This window comes from Triticum urartu, chromosome 3 (genome assembly GCF_003073215.2).
Source record: "Triticum urartu cultivar G1812 chromosome 3, Tu2.1, whole genome shotgun sequence".
Taxonomy (NCBI): Eukaryota; Viridiplantae; Streptophyta; class Magnoliopsida; order Poales; family Poaceae; genus Triticum; species Triticum urartu.
This window is the reverse complement of record NC_053024.1, coordinates 255,919,894-255,936,595: the sequence shown is the minus strand read 5'-3', so window position 1 is coordinate 255,936,595 and position 16,702 is coordinate 255,919,894.

The window sequence follows — 16,702 nt, the reverse complement described above, 5'->3', positions numbered from 1 at the left end:
CCGAGATTGGAGTAGCAACCGGCGAATGGGCGAACTACCCCTGTTTCCCATGCTTATAAAGAGGGAGGGGGCGGACGTTCCGCCTTTCCGACTAAAGAAACCACCCACGATCTATCCCACGACGCCGCATGCAACACGTGCTGTTCGGGGAGGGCGCGGTGGATACGGGGAGAGATACGGCGTAACCCAGGCCGCGCGTGCCCGTGCCCTGTTTTGGGCCTGGCCCAACAGCGCTCGGCACCGTGTATGGCCCAGGCCCGGGGGCTCCTGTCGGTGTACTAGAGTAGGGGTACCCTAGTATCCCAAACTTGTGCACGGGCAGTCGTAGCATCCCGCGACAAGGCTTGCCGGGTGACCGCCAAGGTCCTCCGTGGTTCCTTTGGAGCCATTCAAGGACAAAGTATCCAAGCCAAGGAGACAAGACCCCGGCAAGAGGAGCTTGCCGGGAAGGCCAACCAAGGCATCTCAAGGAACTTGCCGCGACGCGCCACGCGTCCCGGCAAGGCCCGGTGAGCGACAAGCTCCCGGACACGACAAGACAACGACCGCGGCAAGGCGCTTGCCGCGGCAAGCCACCACTCTGTGTCCGCGCTCCAGCACACCCACCAACGTGTCGCTCTGGGACCCTTCCAGGTGTACGTGGCGGGAGGCTGTGCAGCCAGCGGTGCGCGGTGGCAAGCGGCGCTGACAAGATTGCCATCGTGGCGAGCGGTGGCGTCCCTGACGGTCCCTTTTGCACTATTTAGGCGACGCAGACGGGCATTTAATGCCCTTGTCCCCTGCCGTCAGGGTTAGGTATGATACACTGTAGCAGGTAGCTGTACCAACCGCAACACCTTTCCATTTTTACCCTTGTCTACGTTGCCACCTATCGGTGACCCCTTGAGCATATAAAAGGAGGCCCATGCGCAACGTAGAGGAGGGAGGGGGAGAGGAAGAGAACACTCACGCTCGGTCTCGTTAGCTGCTGGGGTGTACTGTAGCACTCCGCGCTCCCGAGCAAGAACTCAATACAAACCACAAAGCAGGAGTAGGGTTTTGCGCATCCATGCGGCCCGAACCTGGGTAAACTGCTCGTGTGCTTCGCCTCGATCCGCTCTTCATGTGACCCTCGCCCCCGCTGAACCGAAAGGGACTCGGTCCGCCGGTCCCATGGGTGCTCGTGGATTAGTCCCCCGACAAATAAGTTCTCTTATGAGACACTCGATGTAATAAGTGTGTGATTGCTACTCTGCTATAAATCCTCCGAGTACTGTGTGGTGTCAGCATTACTGATCCAGAGATGACACCGGAGCACAGAGATCAGACCGTTTGAGGTCTGGTTGCTTCAGAGATGGTATCAGAGCACACGCTGACTGTAGGACACGACCACTAAGCTAAAGACCTAGATCACTATTCACTCTCTTCTCTTCTGACCTCTCATCTTTTCTACTCTTTAGGATGGCGGATGCAAGGAACAAGTTCACACAACCGGATGAAGATACACCCTTTGGACGTCACTTGAAGGAAGTCACTAGATACCTGAATATAGGAGTACCAAGCTTCATCGGAACCTACAACGCCACTTTACCTAAAGAAGAGCGCTGGATGATTCAAGTTCAAGTTCCAGGAAGGACGTTCATGCCAGTCACTGAGCCCATAGAGTTTTCTTTTGATGCATCAACTTGGAGTCTAGGAAAGAGCATGGCAGCTCACATCGCCATGGGACGCATTGGAGAAGTCTACCGCAAGGATCTCAAGGATACTATCTACCAGATTTGTGGGCGCCGAGATGAACACTGGGAGATGATCAGCACCAGGAAGGATAGATCAATTGCAGCTTTTATCAAGGAGCTAAACCAGCACATTCGACGATAGGAGAACCAGATGTGCGCCAACATGATAGACCTGAAGAAGGCAAAGACTAGAATCAAGGAACTGGAGGAAGAACTCAAGGCTACACGAGAAGATTATGAAGAAGAAATTGAAGTATTGGTGGAGAAGAATGACGACCTGATCAAGAAGATTGGAATATTTATGGGAGACCCTACGCAAGTAGATGAAGACGAACAACCCCAGGAAATTAGCCCGGAAGACTACATCATCATCGACGGCACCGACTCAGAAGCAGATAGTAGCGATGATGACTATGTTGATGAAGCTGGAGCAGATAGCATGGAGTCAACGACCGAAGAATATTTCTAGTAGACCACCTCATCAGTAGTAGTAGTCCACCATGTAAATATAGTAGTCCGAGCACTTTTGTGATAGTTAGATCGATTGTATGCCTTTTTTTGATTGATTGAAGTGAATTGTTTGCTTTTGCCTCATGTGCATATGGGTAGTGTTTTCTCTTTAGACCCCCTCTATTCTTATATCTCATCTTTTCTAAAAACCCTTAGATGCCTCCGAGACGTGACCCCGGATTTACCTTTCCACCGGAGCTCACCCAGTTGATCCAGCAGCATAAAACATTGATGCAGTTACTAGTCCAGAATCAGAATCAGGGGAACAACAACAACAACCCACCACCACCACCTGTTGACCACTTAGCCCGTTTTCTTAGGCTGAATCCGCTGGTGTTTTCCAGTAGCACCAAGCCGATAGTAGCAGATGATTGGCTCCGCAAGACAGCTAGGGAGTTGACCATAGCAGGATGCACAAATGCGGAGAAGGTAAAGTTTGCCGCACATCAGTTAGAAGGACCCGCAGCATCATGGTGGGAGAATTTCACAGCCACTTTCCCAGTTGACACTGTCACATGGGACCAGTTTCAGCAGGCTTTTCGTACTACACACGTTTCAGCAGGAGCTATGTCCATGAAGAAGCGTGAGTTTCGCAACTTGCGCCAAGGAGGGCGGACAGTTGGCCAGTATGTGGAGGAATTTAGTAAATTAGCATGTTATGCACCAGATGACGTTGCTACAGATGCAGCTAAGCAGGAGAAGTTTCTGGAAGGACTGAATGACGAGTTGAGAATGCAGTTGATGGTAGCCACCTTCAACAACTACCAGGAGTTGGTAGATCGTGCTCTTATGATTGAAGGGAAACAGTAGCAGATTGAGAACCGCAAGAGGAAGTATGGACAAGGAAAGTACAATTCAGGAGCTCAGCAGAAGCCACGTTTTACCCCTAGACCGGGAGGACATTTTCAGCATACCCCTGGAGGAGGTAGCTCGCACAATCACAATGGCACCAAGAATGGTAATGGCAACGGAGGAAGCAACGGCCAGAACCGCACCAACCCCTCAACACCAGCCAAGAAGGACCTAAGCCAAGTCACTTGCTTTAAGTGTTCGAAGACAGGACATTATGCCAATGAATGTCCTGAATTACAAAATGGAAATAGCAATGGAAATTCTGGAAAGAAGCCGAACCCTTTCAACAGGGGACAGGTGAACCACGTTAGCGTGGAGGAGGTTGAAGCTCAACCCGATGTAGTAATAGGTAAGTTTTTGGTTAAGTCATTTACTGCACTCGTTCTCTTTGATACTGGTGCATCGCATTCATACATCTCAAGGGGATTTGTGGATAAGTATAACCTACCAACCCAAGCCCTTAGGTCACCCATGTTAGTAACCTCGCCCGAAGCAGAGTATGTGGCTAGTCTATGGTGTGATCGGTTACCATTAAGGATTGGTAACTACGGTTTTCCCTCGGACCTAATAGTATTGGAATCCCAAGGATTGGATGTGATATTAGGCATGGATTGGTTACCAAAGTATGAAGGGAATATTGAATGTGCTAGTAAGTCAATTTTGCTTACCACCCCAGAAGGGAGAAGGATCAAGTATGTACCCCTGCATGTGCCAAAGAGGACTCAAGTAAATTGCCTAGCAGGAGTTGTGCAGGAGGAAGTACCAGTGGTAAGGGATTTCCTTGATGTATTTCCAGAGGAGTTGCTAGGCATGCCACCGGATAGAGATATTGAGTTTTTGATTGAGCTATTTGTAGGCACAGGTCCAATATCAAAGAGACCATATAGGATGCCAGCAAAGGATTTGGTGGAAATTAAGAAGCAGATTAAGGAGTTACTGGATAAGGGATATATTCGCCCAAGTTCTTCACCTTGGGGATCGCTAGTACTTCTAGTGGAGAAGAAGGATGGATCGTTAAGGATGGTTGTTGATTATCGAGGATTGAATGAAGTAACGATCAAGAACAAGTACCCGCTACCAATGATCAATGATCTATTTGATCGATTGCAAGGAGCTAAGGTATTTTCCAAGATCGATCTGCGATCAGGATACCACCAGTTGAAGATTCGAGAACAGGATATTCCGAAGACAGCTTTTACCACTAGGTATGGGCAGTACGAGTATACCGTTATGTCATTTGGTCTGACTAACGCACCTGCCTATTTTATGAACATGATGAACAAAGTGTTTATGGAGTTTCTGGATAAGTTTGTCATAGTGTTCATTGATGATATCCTGGTTTATTCGAAGAATGAAGAGGAACATAAGGAGCATTTGCGTTTGGTACTTGGAAAGCTCAGGGAACATCAATTATATGCCAAGTTCAGCAAATGTGAGTTTTGGTTGAAGGAAGTAGGATTCCTCGGACATGTTATATCAGGAAAAGGTATAGCAGTAGATCCCTCTAAAGTTGAAACCGTGATCAAGTGGGAAGCACCAACCACAGTTGGAGAGATCCGGAGTTTTCTTGGACTCGCAGGATACTACCAGAGATTTATTGAGAATTTCTCAAAGATTGCGAAGCCTATGACTGAGTTGTTGAAGAAAGATACCAAGTTCATATGGACAGGGGAATGTGAGGTTAGTTTCCAGGAATTGAAGAAACGTTTGGTTACCTCACCAGTGTTGATTTTGCCAGACCAGACCAAAGATTATGAGGTGTATTGCGACGCTTCACGTCGAGGACTTGGAGAAGTGCTTATGCAGGAAGGGAGAGTTGTTTCATATGCCTCAAGACAACTGAAGCCTCATGAGTTGAATTATGCCATGCATGATTTGGAGTTAGCAGCCGTAGTGCATGCTTTGAAAACATGGAGACATTTTCTCATTGGAAACCATTGTGAGGTGTACCCGGATCATAAGAGTTTGAAGTACATTTTCACACAGAAGGAGTTAAATCTCAGACAAAGGAGATGGTTGGAACTTATCAAGGATTATGATATGAAATTGCATTATCACCCCGGAAAGGCTAATGTAGTAGCTGATGCATTAAGCCGTAAGAGCCATGTCAATATGTTAATGACGGGAGGAATACCAGGGGAGTTAGCCGAAAATCTTCGTGAACTATGTTTGTAAATAGTTCCAAGAGGTTATGTAGCAGCAATGGAGATTCAGTCAACCTTGATGGATAAAATCAGGGAAGCTCAGAAAGCTAACAAAGAGATTGCCGCTATAAAGGAGAAACTGAGCAAAGGAAAAGCTAAAGGATTTCGTGAGGATGAGCACGACACCCTATGGTTTGAAGACCGTGTTTATGTGCCCAATGACCCGGAGATCAGGAAGTTGATTTTGCAAGAGGCACACAACTCACCGTATTCAATTCACCCAGGAAATACCAAGATGTATCTGGATTTGAAGGATATTTTCTGGTGGACCGGAATGAAGAAGGATATTGCGAAGTATGTAGCAGTTTGTGATGTATGCCAGAGAGTAAAGGCAGAGCATCAGAAGCTAGCAGGATTGTTACAACCATTGCCAATACCCGAATGGAAGTGGGATAAGCTAGGCATGGATTTTATCACGGGATTGCCCAGGACTCGTTCAGGCTATGACTCGATTTGGGTTGTAGTTGATAGATTGACGAAGGTAGCTCATTTCATCCCAGTAAAGACCACTTATACCAGTGCTAAGTTGGCAAAGATATACATGACCAGGATCTTATGTCTGCATGGAGTTCCAAGGAGTATCGTATCAGATTGAGGAACCCTGTTTACCTCAAAGTTCTGGAAGCAGTTGCACGAAACTTTGGGAACCAGGCTAGAATTCAGTACAGCTTTTCATCCACAAACAGATGGACAGACCGAGAGAGTCAATCAGATTTTGGAGGATATGCTGAGAGCTTGTGCGCTAGATTATGGATCTAGTTGGGACGATAATTTTCCATAAGCAGAGTTGTCTTACAACAACAGTTACCAAACCAGTTTGAAGATGGCCCCTTTCGAGGCTTTGTACGGAAGGAGGTGCAGGACACCGTTATCATGGGACGAAGTTGGAGACCGCCAGTTGTTTGGTCCTGACTTGATTAAAGAGTCTGAACAGAAGGTGAAATTGATTCGTGATAGGCTCAAGGTAGCCCAGTCCAGACAGAAAAGTTATGCAGATTCTAAATGCAAGGAGACAGTTTACGAAGTCGGAGACAGAGCTTATTTCCGAGTATCTCCACTCGGGGAATAAAGCATTTTGGAGTTAAAGGGAAGTTAGCACCACGATTTGTAGGACCATATCGAGTTTTGGAGCGTATGGGAGAAGTGGCCTACAAGTTGGAATTGCCCGAAGGATTGTCAGGAGTACATGATGTGTTCCACGTTTCTCAGTTAAAGAAATGTCACGCGGAGCTGGCCGACATACCATTGAGAGACATAGTGCCTTTGGAAACTATTTAGTTGGATAACGATTTGACCTACGAGGAGAAACCAATTAAGATCCTCGAGTTCTCCAGCCGAGTTACTCGCAGCAAGGTTATCAAGTTTTGCAAAGTTCAGTGGAGCCACCACTCAGAGGATGAAGCCACCTGGGAACGAGAGGAAGATTTTTCTCAAAGACCACCCTCACCTATTTTCTAGCCAACCCGAATCTCGAGGGCGAGATTCATCTTAAGGGGGGTAGGTTTGTAACATCCCAAATTTTCAATTTGGAATGTTATACATTAGATCATCATGCATATCATATTTTATTTTGCATTTTGGTTGATCCTAGAAATTCTACGCAACTCAATGACCCACGGAGAGAGTTGGGGATTTCGTTATTTTCATATTTGAGTTCTCTCAAATTTTGAGAATAGGATCATTTGATTTTATTTATTCTATTATCAATTATTTCTATTACAAAAATATGAGAGGGGGAATAAAATGACTTCCCCAAAATAAAGAAATATTGAGGATTTAATAATAAAATCAAATATGATTTTATTTCGGAGTTTTTCGGTGTTTTATTTGAATTTAGGAAAAAAATGCGTTTTTGAAAATTACATTTAGGGCCCAAATAAATGTTCACCTTGTGCGGCTTGATTTTAGAAGCCCGTGAATATTTATTTCGGAATTTTTGGAGTCTGTTTAGTATTTCTTTTTATTTTTCTTCCGAGCGGAATAATTAAAAAAACGAACCGACTTCGGGTCGTACCCGAGCGGGACACCGCCCGGGGGCAGCCTTTAAATAGCGCCGGCCCGAGCCGCCCCAGGCCATCAGCCCCGCCTCAATCCGCGCACGCCGCCGGAGCCGCCGACGATCCCGCCGCCCGAGGTTCGTCGCGCCTCGTTTTCCGTGCCGAAAAATAGAGAAAAAAATAAGCGTTCGTCGTTTTTCTTTTTCTCGGTTTAAATCCGCGATTTTCTGATCGCGATTCCTGATCCGATTTTCGTTTTAATTTAACTTTTCGCTCGTTTATCGGAATCAGGCGATTCAAACGCCTAGAGTTTCGTCTCGAAACCCTCTATCCGGTTAATCAACTTAAACAAGGTTTTGCTACTGTAAAATTTGCCCTAGATCCATATTAGTAGAACGAAGTTGTTTTCTTTCGCCGTTTGTCTTTCGTTGCTTCGTTCGATTTGATTCTTTTTGCCAACCAGAGTTCTTAAGTTGAACTTTCTGGTTAGATCTCTTATTTGAGTTTTACCCGTGCATTAGATTAGTACTTATTGTATGCTTGTTTGTTTGTCTGCGATAGAATACCCGGAGTGCGCCGCCTGTTACTTCGAATCATTAGGTTTTGCGGATCATCAGCAAGGCAAGTAACACTTTGATCATACCTTTTCTACTACCTAGTTTTATTGCATTAGATCAATCCTCACACATTGCATGATTAGGATCTAATTAAATTGTGGGATGGGAAGTTGATGAGGTAGTACCTATTACCTGTTTATTATCAAACCTTTGGGAGTTACTTCCACGTTTGCTTATTATGCCATGCTATGGTAGTAGACGTGGATAGGGTGAGTGAAATCCATGACAGATGTGAGATTGTTAATTAATGGTTTATCTAAGGTGGCAACTTAAACACACATCTGGGTGGATTGAGGCACCTGGGTATTCCAGGACTTGCCTGTTTTATTTTGGACCGCCACCCAGGCTCAAAGGGATCATGAGACTATTCATACTAGAAACTTCCGTGTGCAGCCACAAGCTATTATGGGCTCTAGCATAGTTGACTAAGTCGTGCGAACTCTTACAGTGGTAGACTAGCATATGTAGGGGATGTAGGTGGTACGGTCTACCCGATCATAAGGTGCTAGCACTTCTAAAAGACTATGTCTCGGTCATCCGTCTTCTCAAACACCATGTAGTGCGAGAAACCAAACGGAGGCGATCGAGTCTTGTGGGGAAAAGTGCGCAAACCTCTGCAGAGTGTAATAAACTAATCATGGTTAGCCGTGTCCCCGGTTATGGACATCTTGAGTATCTACTACTTGGATTTTCATGTGAATCTCAACATGTTACTCTAAATTAATTTTGTTGGGTTATGTTTAATGATGATGCTTAATTGGGATTGAGAATGCTGCCAACCATTCTCAATGTTTAACAACTACCAAGATAGTAATTAAAATTTTATTCCTTTGAAGTAGGGAAAAATTGGCTTTACGGAAAACTGTAACCATAGAGCTTTCTACGAGTCAAATATGCATATAGTATAGCTGTTTCATTCCATTACTCTCTATGTGTTACATTGCCAGCATATTCCATGTGCTGACCCGTTTCGGGCTGCAACGTTAATGTTGCAGACTTTTCAGATGATGATTAAGGAGTTTTTAGGTCGTGGTTCTATACTTGGTGATGCCGTTGGAGTTGATGGACTCACTTATCTTCCAAGCCTTCCGTTGTTATCGTTATTAGATGGCCTTAAGCCATATTTATTGTAATAAGTTCTCTTCTGAGACACTCGATGTAATAAGTGTGTGATTGCTACTCTGCTATAAATCCTCCGAGTACTGTGTGGTGTCAGCATTACTGATCCAGGGATGACACCGGAGCACAGAGATCGGACCGTTTGAGGTCTGGTCGCTACAGAAGGGGTGGATCCTTAGTGTAGATGCGGTTGCAGTCACCGACGGCGAAAACCCACTATCGGCACGTCCCGACCAGGGGTCCCCGCCGTTCTCTCTCACAAAGCCGGTAAGGTTGCCTTCGTCTGTTGCTCACTACCTCCCGCCGCCCTCCTCTAGGTTGAGCTACGTCCTAACATCCCTCAAGTACAACTCCCTTTACATCCGGCTTGCACCACTGCTCCAGCTGCCCACATCACTCCATGTGGATATTTCTCTACTTCTTTGCCCCGCACATACCTCTACTGGCTTCTACGTACTGTATTTGTGATGAGTTTATGTCTCATCAACTAGTCCCAGTCATCTTATTCTAATCACGCTTCTTCAATTTATTTTCCATAGGGATGCTCATCTCGATTTTGGTGAAACTACACAAAATGATCCGATGGAACTTCATCTCTTCGGAAGCTCCAACGTTGCCAGTAAATTAAAGCCTGGTGAGGGTTTATGGTTCAGACTACCCATAGTGGGAGTAACATAGGTAGTAACATCACACATATCTAGATAAAGTAGATGATGTGGCAAGCAATAAATGAAGAAAGAGAGGAAAGTAGTAACATAGCTAGTTACTAGTAGTATGAGTAACATCACACATATTAAGGAAAGATGCGTCTATAGCCTAATAAATGAAGTGTTACATGTTATCAAACATATGTTACTCCTCACTATAGAGGTAGTAACATAGACTAGTAACATGGGCATGTTACTAGTCTATGTTACTACCCATTGTGGCTAGGCTCAAGGGCTAGGGACTGCATGGATCGTTTTTTCTTTAGCTATCTTAGTGCCAAAATAAGTGTCAACTTTAGTAGTAGTACAAAGTTTGCATAAAGTTGAGACTCTTATTTTGGAACGGAGGGAGTACATATTCGCAATGATCTGTCAATCATTGAGATGCAATAGCATGCATGTTAGTTTCCTTTGTATTTGATGAAATGTTGCAACGGGAAACCTTGGATGCAAGATACACGAAACAGAAGCTGGAAGCTTCGTAGCATTGTACAAATTTATCTAGCTAATAAAGTACAATACATACTATACTAGTAGTAGTACTATGTAAAGAGTTAGGTGTTGCACGGCATCCAAAAAAATGGTGATAATGTGAGGTGGGCCGTGTAATCACTGAGCCTGCGTGTTTTCACCGCCCTCGCACTCCTTCGATGTAAGAATGGAGAAAATTGTAATCTAGTAGTACCTCCTTTCACCGAAAATGTGGGACATCCAGCAGTCCTACCACGTCAGTAATAATGACCAATGAGCTGTTAAATCACATAGACCCAGTAGTAAGTTGGACGGACGAAGCAACCATAACTCTTGAACCCGCTTCTCTCTTCAACGCAGGCGCCAGTGAGAGGTCGTGTCCGCTCTGCCCAGGCATGAATGCGGCACCGATTCTTTAGAGCGATGCTAACCGTTTAGGGCAGGAAGCGCGCGTGGGCGATGGATGGGCTTTGGGTGGGCCAAGCTGGTCTGGAGCGGGCGTGGCAGCGGTCCGCCTGTCCCGACAGGACGCCCGGAAGAGGATGCACCGACTCTCGCGGCTAAATCGTACACTACACACCATCTCTCTGTAGGAGTAGGTCGATGTGTCGCTCTCTCTAACACACACATACTATTAAACACACACACACACGAACACACGCACACACACACACACACAGGTTCATAGAATAGGAATATCGTGCGAGTTACTTAGGGAGCATTTGGATCCTTAGCAAGAACAGTTTAGCCTAACCAGGCAAGGTTAGGCGTTTGGAACTAAGCAATGTAACCAACGCTTAGTTTGCCTTTTTATCTCCCCCGGAAACCCAATGTATGGAGCGCAACTACGCGTTGATCAGTCAAGAAATGAAAGTCGGCTTGCATGCGAGTTCATACGTGGCCCTGCATGGTAGCTAAAACGACATCTACATGGCTGATTACACCTAGACAGAGGGAGTAGTAAGAGATACGGTGGCACAGTGACTTAGGTCGAATACGAGTGCCCAAAATTGTGTGCATGGTATGTGACGCCCTCGATTCAATCATAAACTAATCATACACGCAAATGTGTATGATCAAGATCAAGGACTCACGGGAAGATATCACAACACAACTCTAGACACAAATTAAAATTATACAAGCTTTATATTACAAGCCAGTGGCCTCGAGGGCTCGAATACATAAGCTCGAAAACATAAGAGTCAGCGGAAGCAACAATATCTGAGTACAAACATAAGTTAAACAAGTTTGCCTTAAGAAGGCAAGCACAAAATCAACAACGATCGAAAAGGCAAGGCCTCCTGCCTGGGAGCCTCCTAACTACTCCAAGTCATCAGCGGTCTCCACGTGGTATTAGGCACCCTCGGGGTAGCAGTAGTCATCAGTGGTGTCGTCTGGCTCCTGGGATCCGTCATCTGGTCGCAACAATCGGGTATGGGGGAAAAAGAAGTAGCAAAGCAACCGTGAGTACTCATCCAAAGTACTCGCAAGACTTACATCAGATCTAAACTAAGTATGCATCTGTATCAAAGGAATGGGTTGTATCTGTGGACTAAACTGCAGAATGCGAGAAGAGAAGGGCAAAGCCTAGCCTATTGAAGACTAGCATCTTCAAGCATCTTGCAGCATCCAGAAGAGTACAAATCAACATAATGTAAAGTAGTAGTGTTATCAACCTCGGCCAGAGATCCTTTCTCGACTCCCAGCGAGAAAGCAATCCCAGAGCCATACTATCCATTTCTCATCACAATCAATTTCTCATCACCATCCATTTCTCATATCCATTCCTCATCTCAAGTATCCACTTATAGTTGTATCGATCGGGATACAACTCCAAGTGTCCATTACCATAGGACATGCTATCGATAGATGTTTTCTTCCCTGCAGGGGTGCACCAACTTACCCACCACGCTCGATTAACTCCGGCTGGACACACTTTCCTGGGTCATGCCCGGCCTCGGCCAAACAATACGCCGCAACCCGTCCTAGGCTTAATAGAGAGGTCAGCATGCCGGACTAAGCCTATGCCCCCAGGGGTCATGGGCCATCTCCCGGGGAACTCCTGCACGTTGCATATGCGGCCGGTGAGTAGACCTAGCAACCTCCTTCAAAAAGGCAGGTGCTTACCAGTCCAACCCGGCGCGCGCCTCTCAGTCGCTGACATCTATTAAGCTTTGGCTGATGCATATGACGTAGAACGCCCATACTATACCCACGTGATGGTTAGTGCTATCAGGCCAAAGGCCCCTCGGATCAAATATCCAAATCGTAGTGGATTAGGAGCACGCGGTAACGAGCAGAGACTCACGATCGATGTGACCCCGTCACCCCATCTCGAGTACTTGCTGCAAGGGTTAAGAATGCCCGACCACGCCTCGTAAGTATCTCGCGGGCACCTTCCAGGTCAACCCGAGTCCACATCACTCGCTATTAAGCTCGCTCGGGTACCCCTCGGGGCCGACCCGCCTTTGTAACATGCCTCAGTGCAAAGTCATAGTAACCATAGTAACTGTGTGTCTAACACCAAGGGTAAAACCCAAGGAATCACCCCCGGTGAATTCCACTCGATGTTATCATCAAGGTGAACATAAGAGGATCCACCCTCGAGGTTCACACTTGAGGGGTTGCACGACAGAGCCATAACGGAAGTGGTTAAGGAGGAAATCTCCCTCGATGACCAGGACCGGATAGCTACACTATAGAGATCTCATCATGAGTGATGTATGAGGTTCCACCCTCGGCACTTGATGGTAACTCTGCAGAGTCGAGCAACAAAAGGGGAAAGTGATGTGTGGTGTCGGGGCCTGGACGTCGATCACGTTGATCGAGTCATCGAACATAAAGCGAGGCAACTGGGACAAGGTGGGGGTCACTGATGGATCACTAACCAACCTATACTAAGCAGTTTAGGATAAGCAGGTAAGGTATGAAAGCAGGTAACAACAACAGGCTATGCATCAGAGTAGGATCATACAGAAAGCAGTAGCAGTTCTAATGCAAGCATGAGAGGGAAAGAAATAGGCGATATCGGAATGCTCAAGGGGGGGGGTTGCTTGTGTCAGGACCCCGATTCCAAGTCACATTGATCTAGCCGGTAACACCTCATATCACTTTGCATCCTCACGCATGGTATCCCACGGGTGTCGCCTTACCATGGCCCGGGACCGTTTTACGCCTTTTGGCTCACGTATATGATAGTGTCGCTAGCATCCATATGACAGAGAACCCGGGCTGACATGGCTAGTCGTGAACCCAAAGCGGCACAGACCTATGGAGACAGGCATACATGAATCACATCGAGCATGTCGGTCATCAGCGAGTGATTCCAGGCTGTAGCATTGGGCTAACAGGACTCCGGGGAAGCCCGGGCTGTAGCAGGCTAGGCAGGACTCCGGATGTCACCGCGTGACATTTCCCCGAAGGGACAGACATAGGAACGACGTGAATCACATGCCGGCTAGTCAAGTGTCCTGAGTAGTAGTGCTGGGCTAGCAGGACTCCGGTGAACCAGGCTGTAGTGGACTACTATGGCTCGAGGAACACTAGACTACATTTCCCCATAAGAAAGGCTGCCAAGGATAAATAACTAGATTGTCGGATCCCACTCATACCAAGCATTTCAATCACACACACAATATGCCCGATATGAGTACATACAACATGGCATCACAACAAAACTCTACAACTCAAGTACTTTATTTAAAGGCTCCAGAGAGCCATACATAACATGTTCATACAGATAGGGGTCACATGACCCGACACTCAAGTTATACAATCATACAAGCACAAGCGGAAGCAGCTAGTCTGAGTACAGACACTAAAAAGAAAGAAGGCTTCTCGAAGCCTGTCTATCTACATAGGGCCCTCCATGGCCAGGATCACCACCTGGGTGGCTAGTCACTCGTCGACATCAAGGTCTACATAAAACACATCGGAGGGGGCGGTGTTGTCATCTGAAAACAATAAATAAGCAAACATGAGTACAAGGTACACAGCAAGTCTTACATCAGAACCTACTATACATGCTCATTCTCAAGAAGGTGGTGGGGTTATTGCAGCAAGCCAGCTTTGACTCTTGGCTAAGCTATCCTACGGAACTCCACTAGTAAAATAGTTTTCGCACATGAGTCCACTACTCACCAACACAATACTCCACCGGGGATCCTCCCTCCTCATCCTACAAGAGGGCCATCCTCGGTACTCACACTTATCTTGAGTCTTTTAGTAGTATCCATTAACTTGTCTATGAACTGTATAGGTAACCAACTAGTCCTTTACCGTGGACGCGGCTATTCGAATAGTTTTATACCCTGCAGGGATGTACTTCGTCACACATGTTTCCACCACTTAGCGTCTGCACACGACATGTGCTCGGTAGACTTCAAGTGAAAACCGACGTGGGTGTAGACCACGACCTGACTAACCTCACAAGTCTCTAGTCCAGGTTTATCGCCTATTCAGGTTCCATCCACAAGGAAATCCGGCTGGGGTGTCCTCAACGGCCCCAAATGATGTGTGCAGGGTTCCCGAGACACCAAACGGGCGACTCGGTACACCGTGCCACGGTGTATCTACCGCATCATAGCCCACCCCTAGGGTCAGCGCTACGCACGACCGCCAACACATAACCTACAAACACCAGAAACTAGTTGCAACTCCTGGACAGAGGACGAGATGGGTCAGTAAGTCGAGCGGGGTCGTATTTTAGGGCCCAATGTGTGGTAGTAACTGAATCTTAAATCACGCATACAAATCTCAGTTCTTATGGACGGTCTCAATGAAACAACCCACCATGTACTCTTACATGGCCTCTCATCGATACCTTTACCAAAACATGTTCAACACATCCCTCACATTACCGACATAATCATATCACTCTAGCTCATCACCCAGATGAACCAGACCTGACACAACTCTAAGCATAGCAGGCATAACAAGGTAGGAATCACATACAAGGCTCAATCAACTCCTACACATGCTAGTGGGTTTCATCTAGTTACTGTGGCAATGACAGGTCATGCAGAGGATAAGGGTTCAACTACCGTAGCACACAATAGTTTGAATCGCGTTGTCTTAATGCAGTAAACAAGAGCAGAAGCGAGAACATGGGTTGTATCGGAATGATCAATGGGTTGCTTGCCTGTTGTAGAGGTAGTAGGGTACCGCCCTTCAGACGGATACTCGGGGTTATCCTCGGAGGTAGATCCTACCACAAAAGACACACCGAAACATAATCAACACATGGCAATATGCAACAATATGATGCATGCTATGAGATGGCAAGATGAAGGTGTCTTGGCCTAATGCAAGCTAAAACAGAAGGGGATGAACTCATTTGAATCAAAGATTCAAATATTAGCTCATTAAACATGGCCTTATTAGTGCATTACCCTATTCTGCTTAAACAGCAAGGTTAACTTGTTTTTTCATGCATGAAACCATTACAGATGGATAGATCGAATTTTTCTCATCATTTTTCATATATAAATCTTTGCATTTGGAGCTATGGTTGATTTTCTATGATTTTTAGAAGTTTTGACTATTTTTTGGAATTTTCTATACAAAAATAAATCCAGAAATTAGTTATTGCGTCAGCAGAGCGTCAGGGTGACGTCAGTGGTCAACGGGGACGTCCAGGTCAACCTGACCAGTGGGTCCCGTGTGTCAGCAGTTATTTAAACTAACTAAAATTAGTTAAAACTAATCTGGGTTAATTAGCAGAGGGGGGCCCACTTGACATAGACTCAGGGGAGTCAACCTGGGCCCACCCAGTCAAGGTCAACGGTTCAAACCCGCCAGCGTTAAGCCGCCGGCGAGGCCAGACGCGGAGGAGGGCTGCGGGTTTCGTGCTCCGGCAACCTAAATGACGGCGGAGAGCATCTACGCATAGCTGGGAGCAAGCCGCATCGAGTGGTGGCAGTGGGTGGAGCTAGGGTGGCCGGAAACGTCGCCGGCGACGACCTTGGCGGCCGCCGGAGTTCGGGCGAGGGCGGAACCGAGGCTGCGGGGCACGGCGAGGCACGTGGAATGGTGCTACGGGCTCCTGCGGGTGCGGTGAGTGCGTTGGTCGCAATGGTGTGGCCGGTGGGTGGCCGGAGACACGTCGGGTGCTCGGGTGAGCGTGGTACGATGCACATGGTGCAGGAGGGGGTTAATGGAGAGGGGGAGGACGGAGCTGGGCTCACGGCGGTCACATAGAAATGGACGGCGCCGTCGGGGATGAGCTGGTGCGGTGGCGTCGACGGAGAGGATCTCCGGCGATGACGGAGTCGGGCAAGGTTGTTGCAGAGGCTGCGGGGCAAGCGAGCGCTCGGGGCTCGGCTTGCTCGAAGGAGTGGAGGGCGGCGGAGCTTCTGGACACGGTGGCTCGGTGCGGGGACGACGGAGGGCGCGACTACGGCGGAGAGACGGTGACAGGTGCGTCGGCCATGGTGCGGGAGAGCGAGGAAGAGAGACAGAGGGGCGTGTGAGGTGTCCGCGGGGTTGGGGCGGCGACGTGGAGCCTATCCA